The 13,884-nt window shown below is 43.9% G+C and overlaps 1 long non-coding RNA gene across 1 annotated transcript in view; it reads right to left on the reverse strand.

Annotated features, from left to right (window-relative positions):
* The window catches only part of LOC309345451, a 35,190-nt gene that overhangs the window by 7,723 nt on the left and 13,583 nt on the right, over positions 1 to 13,884 (reverse strand). The window contains exons 2-3 of the long non-coding RNA XR_014158238.1: positions 9,441 to 9,535; positions 6,725 to 6,944 (exon numbers count right to left, since the gene is read on the reverse strand). This is a non-coding gene — a long non-coding RNA (uncharacterized lncRNA). The remainder of the gene's footprint in view (positions 1 to 6,724; positions 6,945 to 9,440; positions 9,536 to 13,884) is intronic.

Here is a 13,884-nt window from a genome sequence, read left to right on the forward strand (position 1 = left end):
AGATAGATGATAGATAGATAGATAGATAGATAGATAGATAGATAGATAGAGATAGATATTTCAGCTCCAGTTCCCTGAAATGAGTGGTCTCTATACCCCCTGCATTTGCATTTTATTGTCGAAACTCCGGCACGCGCATTTTCAGCATCCTGAGTCCAACTGAGCCCCTCAACCTTACTCCCCAAACCTGCACGAATGAGCTTCTGTTTGCCCTCTTGGCCTCCCATAGCTGCTGCTTTTGCCCTAAACTGGTCAGCAACAACAGAGTTTGGGTTTGTCTCCTAACCTTTACTTTTATTTTCAGTCACATCTCACACACCATGTGAGGGCAGGGCATGAAGGTGACATCCTTCCCTGTTTGTAACCTCCCACCCCCAGCATAGTGCCTCCGAAGTTCCATTTAGATAGCATGGCTCTTATAGCCATGAATTTGCCTGTCCCTTTTGCCCTAGTCCTCTAGAATTCTTGATTCTTTTGGGATTCCACATAGCTCTCTGAGGCCTCTTTCTTTCTTTCTTTCTTTCTTTCTTTCTTTCTTTCTTTCTTTCTTTCTTTCTTTCTCTCTCTCTCTCTCTCTCTCTCTCTCTCTCTTTCTCTTTCTCTTTCTCTTTCTCTCTCTTCCTCCTTACTCTGACTATTTATTTTCTCAGTTTTTACTATTTACTATCGCAGGAATTTTACTAGTCGCAGGAAAAGTAGATTTCTGTCCAGTCTCTATCCTTAGTTATCTTGTTGACATTGCCTCTTGCCTGTTCCGCTGATTTTCACACAAAGGCAGAACTTGTAATATCTTCATCTAAACCTCTAAACCTCTCCCTGAGCTACTTCTATCTCCTTTGCCTCCCAGATGCGCAACTTTGGGACTGCATTTGACTCCTTCCTTTCTGTCTCCTCCTACGTTTAAGCAGTCACCAAATCCTGCAGCTTCTTCATTTTCTTCATCTCTAAGATCTGCCCTTCTCTCCCAATGCTATGGATAAAATGCTTATCCATGCTGTTGACATCTCTTGTCTAGACGATTGTCACCTCCTCCTTGTCAGCCTTCCCTTCTGCCGCATCTCCTTCTTCATTCAGTTCACAATGCCTCTGCTAAAATCATCTTTCTTTCTTGTCACTTCTATGATCTCATCACCCTCTTCACACTCTCTGTCACTCTCTGCATCAATTTTAAGATCCTACTAGTTCTTACTTTTAAAGCTCTCCATTTTTCTTCCCACTGTACCTTTCCCCTGCCTTCTCTTTGCCCTTTATCACCATTTATTTCATAAGCACAAACCAGCATATATTATGGTTTTCCCCCTTTACTTTTTCCTCACAACAAGCCTGTGAGGTAGGTTAGTCTGAGAGACAGTGACTGGTCCAAGGTCAACCCAGTGGGCTTTATGGCTGAGCCGGAAATTGAAACTTGGGTCCTAGACCAGTGCTCTAACCACTACACTGCACTGCCTCTACTTGGCTAAATTCCTGGTTATTTAGTGCTACCTGACTCTCCTAACTCATGTCCCAAGCTCCACTACCCATTTTTCAATCCCAGCACTCACTTCCCCAGCCAATTTGTTCTGTCCAATATAGATTGTACGGCCTCTGGGCTGTGATTTGTATCATTTGGGCGGATGGGTGTCCCTAGCACACTGTGGGTGCAATTCCTAGTAAGGAAGAGAAGGAAGAGAGAATAATTGTTGAGAAGAGGAAACCAGGGCAGCTGAAAGCTCTGATTGGTCAGATGCTCTTCAGAGATCTGTAATTAACATAGGTGCATCAAAAAGACCATCAAGGGTTTAGGTCACTTAATACAGACTTGACTAATAAGCAAGAGAAAGTGGAGAGATGTATGCTTATAGGAGACGAAACTAAAAAGAAAATGGAAAAAAGGAGAAGGGAAGAGCAAACAAGAGAACATCTAAGGGAGAAGGAAAATGGAGCGGGGAGATGGAGGGAGGGAGAGATTGAAGGGGGCCAGAGACTGTATTTTCTATAATTATTGTGGATTGGCTCGGATTAAGGGCAACTAGCTATCTCTTGGTTTTTCCTTTTTATATAACAACTAATCTCCTTCTAATCAGTTATTATTAAATTATATTCCATTTTTAATTCATTCACAGATCACTGGTGGCACAATTCGGACATCTGGACAGATAATTGAATAGAGATAATTTATGTAAATGAGGAACAGTTGTGTACAGAGGTGGGGGAGGGGAGAGTCCAGCTTTTACAAGGCCACTGACCTAATCAGAAATCTCTTGGAGCTGTCCCTGTTCTCGGTTAGGTTCAAGGTCAAGATGGTCTTTGTACTAAGTTACTGGCAGGAAAAAAAGCACAGAGTGTGGTGCTAAAGGTCATTCCATCTTGGTTCCACACAGGCTGAGAAGTTTTGGATGCCACCCTGCTCTAAACGGCAAATCACCCCTAAAATTTTATATATTATCCCTGTATATTGAGCAGGGGAAAGTATCTGGTAGTTATCACTACAGATAAAAAATACACTTACAATGAATAATTAAAAGGGGCTTTTTAACCTGCCTTTTGAAACTCCTTACAGAGGTACTGCAAATACTGTAAATTGTATTGTTTATGGATAAATTTTGATGTATTGTTTTAGATATGGGCCAATGGCCGTAATAAATCTAACTAACTAACTAACTAACTAACTAACTAACTAACTAACTAACTTGTTTATATTGTATAAAGCTAAGTTGGTAGAGCATGAGAATCTTAATCTCAAGGTCGTGGGTTTGAGCCCCAAGTAGGGCAAAAGGTTCCTGCATTGCAGGGGTTGGACTAGATGACCCTCGTGGTTCCAATTCTACAGTTCTTTGATGCATATTTTCTGTGTGAAGCATAAAGTTAACTTGAAGTCCTAGCAAGTGCCCCAAGGCATAAAGGTAAAGGTAAAGGTAAAGGGACCCCTGACCATTACTGTAGATCCAATCGTGGCCAACTCTGGGGTTGCGGCGCTCATCTCGCTTTATTGGCCGAGGGAGCCAGCGTACAGCTTCCGGGTCATGTGGCCAGCATGACTAAGCCACTTCTGGCGAACCAGAGCAGCGCATGGAAATGCTGTTTACCTTCCCGCCGGAGTGGTACCTATTTATCTACTTGCACTTTAACGTGCTTTCGAACTGCTAGGTTAGCAGGAGCAGGGACCGAGCAACAGGAGCTCACCCCATCAGGGATTCGAACCGACCTTCTGATCGGCAAGTCCTAGGCTCTGTGGTTTAACCCTCAGCGCCACCTGCATCCCATGCCCCAAGGCATCCATTATTGTATGTGTACAGGAAGCCGCATCTCTCTCTAAGGGCAGGAAATTTAAAAGCTCCAAACCTCCTTGATCCTGTAACCTGAGGGGAGGGGCAAATGATTGACAAGGGGAGTCTATTTTGGCAGGTGGGGGGTGCGGGTGGCTCTGTGGTATAAACCACTGAGCCTCTTGGGCTTGCCGATCGAAAGTTTGGCGGTTCGAATCCGCTGGACAGGGTTAGCTCCCGTTGCTCTCTCCAGCTCCTGCCAACCTAGCAGTTCGAAAGCACACCAGTGCAAGTAGATAAATAGGTACCGCTGCAGCAGGAAGGCAAATGGCATTTCCGTGCACTCTGGCTTCCGTCATGGTGTCCCATTGCACCAGAAGCAGTTTAGTCATGCTGGCCACATGACCCAGAAAGCTGTCTGTGGACAAACACTGGCTCCCTCAGCCTCAAAAACAAGATGAGCGCCGCACCCTATAGTTGCCTTTGACTAGACTTAACCGTTCAGGGGGCCTTTACCTTTTACCTTTATATTGGCAGGTAGCCATCCAAGAAGCCCAGCAGATCAAGGGGATCTCAGCATAATAACAGACACTTTGAAGCCAGGGAGGATTTAAGGAACAAAAGGAACAAAACTCGTGAGTAGGGCTTCTACTGAGAGCCTGTTGAGTTTTAGGGACTGTGTAGACCAGGGATAGAAAACTGCATGTATCCAATTTTGTTGTGTTTTTGCTCAAAAGGAAATATTTTGGGTCTCTCTAATTCTTCTGTGTAATGTCTTGTCCTTAAAACCCCTTCATTTTTTCAATTTAGTAAACATTTTGTTTCTTAAACCTGTGTGGTCTCAAGTCAAGCTACAACTGTAACCTTGAGCTACTTAAGGAGGTTTCAGAGAAACGAGACCCCAAGGAACCTTTGGAGGCTGTTTGATAAGAGGCAGCTGGTAAATAATCAATCCCTTAACTGGTGGCAGCAAGTACCTCAAATGGGGGAATGGTGGGTGTAAGTTGTGGCCAGGTCTCTCTTCCCAAGGCAGCACAGGACCCAAGGGGTTGGCCCATGAGCAATCACAGGCACCAAGGTAACAGTGCATGATTGAAGACAGGTCAGTCTGGGCATATAGGACTTCCTACCTGCGTATCTAGGAAATTGCGCATAAGGTCCCTTGATCCTACCATACTGCGCACAGCAAAGTATTTCCCCTTCAGTCACCTTGTGCTGAGGTCAATAGTTAAACTTTACAGTGCAACCCTATGCATGTTGACTCAGAAGCAAGTCCCACTATATTTTATAGGGTTAAGTATACAGAGGATTACAGCAGTCTAAAAGTTTCAGGTCCAATATGCACAGTAAGTTTGCCAGAAACAAACTGGATGCTGGGGACTGTCCATTTTGGTTTCTCGGTTTCTCATTTTTTCCAGCCTTAACTTTTCTCCACATTTCCACGTCAGTTTGTGATTTTTCTTTTTTTTAAAAAAATGTCATCATGACAATTCATCAGTGTTTTGATGTAAATTGCTCCTAATAGACACATTTGTGTATGCAATTTTGCCTAACATTTTTGCCAAACATCTATAGTATATTGAAGCTTTTTGTGTGTTGGTTTCACTATTATATGCATTTTTATGCACATTTTACCATGTAATATGCATTTTTGGGGGGGTCATATATTACTTGCCTGGAGACCTGCATTGCAAAATTTGGGGAAATGTTAATTTCGAAGGGTGGCTGCGTTTTTTGGTTTGTGTAATGTTTCAGAATAAGAAAGGGAGTGTGAATTAGGTCGCTCCACCTTTAAAGGTGAACTGACTCAAGTTTCTGCCCCATCCCTAGTGGCTGAAACACAATGAAGATTGGATCCTGGAAATGCCACATTCTGGAGAGCCAGCGTGGTGTAGTGGTTAAGAGCGGTAGTCTCGTAATCTGGTGAACCGGGTTCGCGTCTCCGCTCCTCCACATGCAGCTGCTGGGTGACCTTGGGCCAGTCACACTTCTCTGAAGTCTCTCAGCCCCACTCACCTCACAGAGTGTTTGTTGTGGGGGAGGAAGGGAAAGGAGAATGTTAGCCGCTTTGAGACTCCTGAAGGGGAGTGAAAGGCGGGATATCAAATCCAAACTCTTCTTCTTCTGTTGGATCTTGCTGCTGGTGAATGGGGCAGGGAGAGTAAAAACACTGCCATTGCTTTTGTAGGTCTAGCTTGTTCCATTCACCATCATTCCATCCTGTAACCCTCAGAATTCAAGTTCAAATTGCTTCTGCATGCAGAACTCAAGCCTTAGGAATTCTGCTGTGGTTTCCCTCTCTGATCATATATTATTTTGATAGCATAGAATTGCAGTCATTACTTTGAATGGTTAGCCTTTGACCTTGGGGTCATCTAGAGTGTTTCCTGTTAACACGGAGGATACAAGGTTTGTGAAACTATTCTGCCGCAAACCAATAATCTCTAATTGCGAGGCAACAATATTGTTGCATCAAATAGGATGCAAGATGCGACAGGCATTTTTGAATGGTGGAAAGGGAAAGTTCATTTCATCAGGCAAAATAATTTCATTTGATAACTTTACAGAAGAAAAGAGAAGGAAGGAAAGATTTAGCATGCCTCTGAATACAAGTAACTGGGAGAGGGTTATTGCCCTCATGCCTTGAATGTGGGCTTCTCATAGATATCTGGTTGGCCACCAAGAGAAACAGGTTGCTGGACTAAATATACCTTTGATGCACAGGAATATAGCAACCTGTCTTACACTGAGTAAAACCATTGGTCCATTTAGCCCAGTACACTGCCTACACTGGCTGGCAGCAGCTCTCTGGGATATCACATGGGGACAATTCCCAGCACTCCCTGAGTATGCAGGGGATTAAACCTGTGCCCTTCTGCTTTCAAAGCAGATGCTCTGCTCCGGAGTTAGAAGAAGAGTTTGGATTTGATATCCCGCTTTATCACTACCCAAAGGAGTCTCAAAGTGGCTAACATTCTCCTCTCCCTTCCTCCCCCACAACAAACACTCTGTGAGGTGAGTGGGGCTGAGAGACTTCAGAGAAGTGTGACTAGCCCAAGGTCACCCAGCAGCTGCATGTGGAGGAGCGGGGAAGCGAACCCGGTTCACCAGATTACGAGTCCACCGCTCTTAACCACTATACCACACTGGTTATTATGCCAGTGTGTGGTCTGACTACATATAAGAGACCACCACCTTGATGAAGCTAAGCAGGACTGAGGCTTGTGGTCTGGTTAGTTCATAGATGGGTGGCTGCTTAGAAACTGCCCATATGATGCCTTGAGCCCCACAATGGAAGAAAGACGGGGTGCAACTGTATAATAAATCATGACCACAGAAGGACCTGGAAAACCTCAACTATTTTCTCTGTTGTAACATAGGTGTTAAAGTTGGAATGTATGCACATCTATGGATTGGAAGAGGCTTACAGAAACATATAATTTCATTCTCAGGGGAGGAGGAAGAACATAAATACTTACACTCATGTCCAGAAGTCGTTAAGTACTCAGGGTTATGGCCTAGGATAAGGCCACAGACTTGCATAGTAGTCAAAATCACTTTCTGTTTTTCAGCCTGACATATTTTGCAAGAGTTTGGACAATAATCACAGCATGCAGGCCAAATTTCAGTTGCCAAATGTAATACAGAAATAGCACTTAAGAGGCTCTCTTTGCTGTCAGGATCATTGCGGACTTGTTACTGTGAATGGAAAGCAACAGGAAGTTAAGAGTCCAATATATTTCTATTGTATGTTTCACAGAATCTAGTCTGGAGGCTAGAAATTCACTGAAGACAGGCAGAGAGCGAATCTTTGCTGCCAAAATTAAATCAGGCATCATCTGCACACACCCACACCCACACCCACACCCACACCCGCCCCGTGCAGCATAATCTGAAAACGGCAGAAATATTTGTTGCATTTCACACCAGCACAATCCAGACAGGAAAGAAAATATTCATTGAAAGTCACATTGAGGCATTTCTTTTCGGTTTAAAATGTACATCTTTGAGTTTGTGATTTTTCGATTTAAGATAGACGCTTTAGGGGCAACTTATTGTGAACAAACTACCTCATCCCTCTTCTTGGACTCCAGTGTAGGCCATAAACTTCATTTATATTTCATTTGTTTAATGATTTCATTCTCTCCCATTACAACCCTGTGGGTAGAAGAAAGTCTTGCTTCTATGGTTGTGTACACACCATACCTTTGAAGAACATTTAAAGTACATCCTCCCCCCAAAAAAGGAATCACAGGAACTGTAGTTTGTTAAGGGCTCTGTGTGGTGTAAACTACAATTCCCATGATTCTTTGGGGGATATTTAAATGTGTGGTGTATATGCAGCCTATGGCTTGGATCAATATGCTTATGAGCTATATCACAGTGGTAGAGCAACTTATTTGCATTCGGAAGACCCCAGATTCAATCCCCAACAACTTCAGATAGGGTTTGGAGAAAACCCTGTCTGAGCTGCTGCAAGTCAATGTAGAGCAGGCTTCCTCAACCTCGGCCCTCCAGATGTTTTGAGACTACAATTCCCATCATCCCTGACCACTGGTCCTGCTAGCTAGGGATCATGGGAGTTGTAGGCCAGAAACATCTGGAGGGCCGAGGTTGAGGAAGCCTGGTGTAGAGAATACTGAGCCAAATGGACCAACTCTGCCTGATTCAGTATAAGGCAGCTTCCTATGTACTTGTCCTAGTTTTCGGAATCAATGCAGTTGGTGTGAATCACAGTTTTGTAACAACTGAGCTTATGTACAAATAAGGACTGCCGCACTAAAAAAGGACGAAAACCACTTGATCTTCCAAAGTACCCAAGACACATTCTCGTAGCCTGGAATACTCTGTACCCCAAGACACAACAAAGGTGTTCATCAACATGGCGTTTAAGCAATACCTAGAGCCAGTTCATTAAAACTGGTTGAATATTTACCAGGGGGCAATTTTAGCCTTCCACGTTGAGGAAAAACCAGTTTCTCAAAAGCTGGGCAACCAAAGAGTCCAAAACTATGATCTGAAAACTGGTTGCAATGAAAATAAAATATTTGTATTTCATCCAGGAATGCTTGAAGATGAACAGCAATGATCTGCTTGGTCACCTTGTTCAACAATGATATATTTGAAACTTGTATATCATTTGAAGGATCCAATTGTACAGTTGTTACATTGAAGACCCTTCTATCTGAGACTTACTTGATGCCACATTAATCACTGTACCATTCTTCGAAGTTTCCACTGCATCCACTTGCAGTACCAAAGACCCTATATATATATATTTTAAAATCTGCACTGAAAACTGGCTTGCCTCTTCATCACGAAGGGGAATTTCCAGGAAACTGTCAACTGTTTTCTTTTATTAATTTCATTACGGTCTCAATAATCACTCTTCAGATTACAAATGAGCGGGGGTGGTTTCTGGAACCATTTTATCACATGCTCTAAAGTACTTCCTCAAACAGGTCAGTGTAATTTCAGTCTTGTCAAGAGTTTAGACTGTGGCACTTCTATGGGTAGTATAATGGGGAAGCTGTACCACGGGGGAAGGGGCAAGGGGAGGAAATGCCCCTGCCCCAATTGCCATGCTAACACTCTTTGTCCCCAATGTGCTGGCAGAAGACTATGGCACAGTGTGCTTCAAATCATGTCGTTGGTCAGGCTGCAAACTTAAACAAGCTTAAAGGTAAAGGTAAAAGGACCCTTTACCATTAGGTCCAGTCGTGCCCAACTCTGGGGTTGCGGCGCTCATCTCGCTTTATTGGCCGAGGGAGCCGGCGTACAGCTTCCGGGTCATGTGGCCAGCATGACTAAGCCGCTTCTGGCGAACCAGAGCAGCGCACGGAAATGCCGTTTACCTTCCCGCCGGAGTGGTACCTATTTATCTACTTGCACTTTAACGTGCTTTCGAACTGCTAGGTTAGCAGGAGCAGGGACCGAGCAACAGGAGCTCACCCCATCGGGGATTCGAACCGCCGACCTTCTGATTGGCAAGTCCTAGGCTCTGTGGTTTAACCCACAGCGCCACCCGCGTCCCTAAACAAGCTTACTCACAGGCAAATAAAACTGAAACCTTTCTGAGCAAATATGCTTAGTACTGGAGCATTAATGTGAAACATAAATGTTTCCATTTAGGATAGTTTAATAGATTTAAGAGAGCATACACCTCAAGATTTACTTCATTCCTTCTTTGCTCACCTCTCTGCCACCTGCTGCCCCTCTAAACCCCGAGCAATTTCAAGAAGCATGGAAGTGTTATGGTGATGCTGGCCGCAGTTGTTTTTTTCTTGCAGCTGAAAATGAAGAATGAGAACAATGACATTTCTGCACACGAACAGCAAATTTTCAAAGGGTTCCATGAGTTAATGCAAAATATATTGCTATGTATTTGTTATTGCAGGCAAGGTAGGAACACATTGTCCCTCTGAAGTTCTCCCTAGATCTGGGCTGTACCTGTCCTCCTTCCAAACACAGTAGCTGCCAGAAGCTCAGTAAATTTAATCAATTCCTTTAGTACACCAAGGATATGCAACAAATGGGCCCGCTGGTATGTTTACATTGCCCAGTTAGTCCCTTAGCAACTCTTCAACAACTAAGTGTACAAACTTTTATTAAATTAGCATTCAGTTTGTTTTCAGGTCCTTAGGTGTTTTGTTATCACACTCACATGAAAAACAGATCTCCTTATTGCTTCCTCCTTTATTTTCCTTTGCATTGAATGTGAATATCTGCTACACACCGAACCCAACTGGAATGCATGGTAAAGTGTGTTTCATACTTTATGCATGGTAATGCATACACATACATTTCAGAACTGATTGGCTACATTTTGTTGTTGTTGTTCAGATATCACGCTGTCAGTGATTTCCCCCATGGTAACTACCAGTACTTCACTTCAGGGTTGTTCACACAACCTAGTTTAGTTACTAAGTATAGTTCAATCGGTACAGCATGAAACTCTTAATCTCAGGGTTTGCAAGGGGTGGGACTAGATGACTCTCATAGTCCCTTCCAATTCTACAATTCTAGGATTCTACTACTAAGGTCACAATGCAGGGCTGCCCTGCCCACAAGTTGAGGCCTCTGGGTCGTTGTATGTTCACCCTGAACTGCCAAGGCAACAGAAGTAGTTATTGCTCCATGCTGGGAAGCAAGTGAGAATAAACTGCTACAGATAACATTGTAAAAGTCTCTTTTGGTCGGCGTTATTATTGCTCTACTTTTGGTTATTGCAGCCTCTCTGTCCCTTACCATTCAACAGCAGTATTTCTGCACAGACCACTAAATGATAACAGGCCCCACTCACTGTGCCACAAGATCTTATTTTTGAGATTGCAAATTCTTCCTGTTATTGCACTGCACCAGTAGCATGCTCTATAGGGCTCCTTGCTACCTGCCTGTTCTGTATTCGTCTGTACCTCTTTCGGAAGGAGTCGCTCCCTGGTGTGCTCTGTAGTTTCATTGTTGTGGCTGCTTTAAACTTAATCCGGATAGTTAACTCTCATTTTATTTTGCAGTGTGCTCCCGCCCCCCCCCCTTCTAACAAAGCTTGTCACGCTCTGTTTAATTGAATTGCATTATATATGCTTTGTTAAAGGCTCTTCTCTTTCTGAAGTGCTGCTCGCTTTATTGGCCCCCTCCGGTAGAGTGACAGAGGCCTCCCCCCTAAGCTTCTCCCTCTTGGGCTATCAACAAGCCCTCCACTTTTCCTCCTGGTGGCTTTCCACAGACAGACCCCCCCCCTTTCCTCCCCACCAATCTCCTTATTACTAACCCCCCCTTTTTTTTAGGCTCTGACTCACAGACACCATTAGTAGCTCCCCTTTTCCCCTCCCCTCCCATAATCTATCTACATATTAAAATGAGTTTGTCCCTGATTTACATGCGTAAGAAGGGATGTAATAATGAGGACGTAGATTAGAAGATTTAGCACAATCGTTTGTGTAGATTGTGTCCCATCAAAGGGCAGCCTCTGACGAGCCGAGATTAAGGAGCAAACAGCTGCCGCTGGAATTCAGTCCATTTGTTTGTTTGCTGTTTTCTCTCTTGACTCCAGCAAACAGTCTCATTAACATGCAAGTGATTTGCTCCTTAAGCCTCCCCCCCCACCACCACCCACCTCCTGTGTATTATTGGGGGAGTTGCTGACAAGAGCTTTGGAGAGACCAGGCATGGCCCACTTCTGAGAGATCGGCATGCAAATCAAGATTAAAATGGGCAGTAATTAAAACATAAAGAGAGGGGGCAGGACACCTTTGGGGAGGGGGAGGTCTTGAGGTTGGGGATCTCAAGGCAACGGAGGGCGGGGTGAGGACCTAACAAGATCCGCTGCCCCCTTAGATTTATCTCACACGTGCCTAGAGCCTTCTCATCTCTTGCCAGCAAAATGTATAGCTTCCTGTCAACATCATTTACCATATTTGTGGGTTTCAGTGGCCTTCTTGCAGACTTGGTCCATATGGCCTTTGACAGGGAGGGCTTCCGTGTCCAGTTCCTACTTGTTGAAATCTGTGCTTCCTCCGCAGTCCAGGTTGCCCTTTTAAACTGCACTTACATGCAAAGCGTGGGATTAGACCATATTCCTGGATGTTCCTTTGGGAAAGCGGCAGGGCTTAGTTTCTTTGGAAACTGTTTTCAGTGCCAGGGAGCGGATGCTAAAGAGAGATTCTGGGCACATGCAAAGTACCTTTCAGGGGATGCAAAGCCCTGGAGAGCCACTGCCAGTCAGTGTAGGAAATTTTGAACTAGATGAACCAATGGTCAGACTCAGTATATGTTCCCAAGGTACTGAGTGGCTGTAACTTGCACACCTGTGATTGGGGTCAAGTCAGAGGGTCTGGCTTCCAGGCATACTTGAGCCCTGGATCTTATTATTTTACAAATTAAGCACTGAACTGTGGTATGAAACTGCAGTATTACATACATCCGCATGACAGGGGTGAGAGGAGTAGGGAGAACATCCTAGTATTTGTGTCAGATCCCAAGGATATTGGGCTCAGCATGCTTTCTGTTACTGAGAAAACTAAAGCCGGGCCGGCTGATGATATCCCAGGAGCGGCTTGCTAGATGCTCAGAGAGGCTGGATTATTTCTAATGCCCAGGTCCAGAAAAGGAAGACTTGTTCATGATCTGAGATGCCTCTCTTTTGTTTTCCTCCCTTGCTTGTCAATGGCTAGTTGATATTTTAGGGCTAACACGATCCTTACTCAGTTACCTTTGATAGATAATCTTGACCCGGTGAACAGTGGGATCTGGTGGGCCACTGAGCTAGGACACACATGATGTGCTTGGGCTGGGGGCTCAATGTGGATGCTCTTTGCTTTTGGCAGAACTGATGCTTCTTTACAGACTAGCACTGTTCGACTGGGTACTTGCTGCTCCTTCATGCTCAGTGTGCATCATTTGCAAATAAATAGTTACTGTACTGAAAATTTCCACCCTCTTCTATGTGAGCTTTTAATTACCTATTAAACAGCTGCATAATTATTTTAACCATCTTTTGCTTTGTCTAGCCATACGTTTGCACCCCGTCTCCCGGTTTCCTCCCATCTACTCCCACACTTCCCCCATGTGCTCTCATACTGACAGTTTTGGTATTGTCTCCAAAAAAGATCCCTGCAAAAGCAAGATCAGCTCTATTCAGTATATCTGATCCAGTCCCAGTGAGGTTTGTATTTGGCACCAAATTTAAAAGGCACTGCAAGTCCTGCTTGCTAATCAGCAATAGTGAGAGCACTTAAAGGTTCCTAATTCTTACTTTTGCAGCCATGATCTCACCTGTGCCTCACCTGACATCATGTAAGAGGGACATGGCTTGGAGAAAATGGCTTAGCAGGCCAAATTAGTACCCCTGCTGTGGGCCAGAATCCCCCCACTGCCGCCTTAAAAAACTTAACAGTGTGACGGTTTAAATTTGCTGTGGAGCTGGTAGTTTAACCTCCAACCAAATTGTATTATGATCATTTATTGATCATCCCTTCATCCCAAAATGGTTCACTTTGCATGTAATGCTAAGCTAAAACACAGCTTACAGTGACCCCACAAGCATGTGGTACCCTAGAGAGGAGATTACAGCCACTGTTTCCTCCTCCAGTCCCGCTGCTGCTGGGCTGGTACAAACTTAGGTATAGTTTGTCATCTGAACCTGGACTTGTGGCTTGTCATCTCAAGACAAACGGTAAGTTGTCAACCAAGAACAAACCTTGATGACTGGCTGCCCCACCTCCAAATAAACTATAAAAAAAAATTAGTTTATTTTTGGGTTACTATTTTGTTAATGTTGTTAATATTGTTTTATAGATTACGAATGCTGTACTACATTGTGAATCCTATAATATGACTTTTGTTGTATTTGTGCTGCTTAGCCTTTTTCTTAGTTGTTTTGTTAATAGTGATTTATAGATTGCAATTGCTTTACTGACAGTGTGCAATAGTTTTACTGATGATTTGTTAATTATTCTATTTGATGTATGCTGTATTTGTGATGTTCTATTATGTTGTTATTTATTGTTTGTAAGCCGCTTTGCAATTCACTTGAATGAAAGGTGGCTTTGTTGTTGTTGTTTAGTCGTTTAGTCGTGTCCGACTCTTCGTGACCCCATGGACCAGAGCACGCCAGGCACTCCTTTCTTCCACTGCCTCC

Source organism: Podarcis erhardii, assembly GCF_964252035.2.
Source record: "Podarcis erhardii genome assembly, chromosome: 1".
Classification (NCBI taxonomy): domain Eukaryota; kingdom Metazoa; phylum Chordata; class Lepidosauria; order Squamata; family Lacertidae; genus Podarcis; species Podarcis erhardii.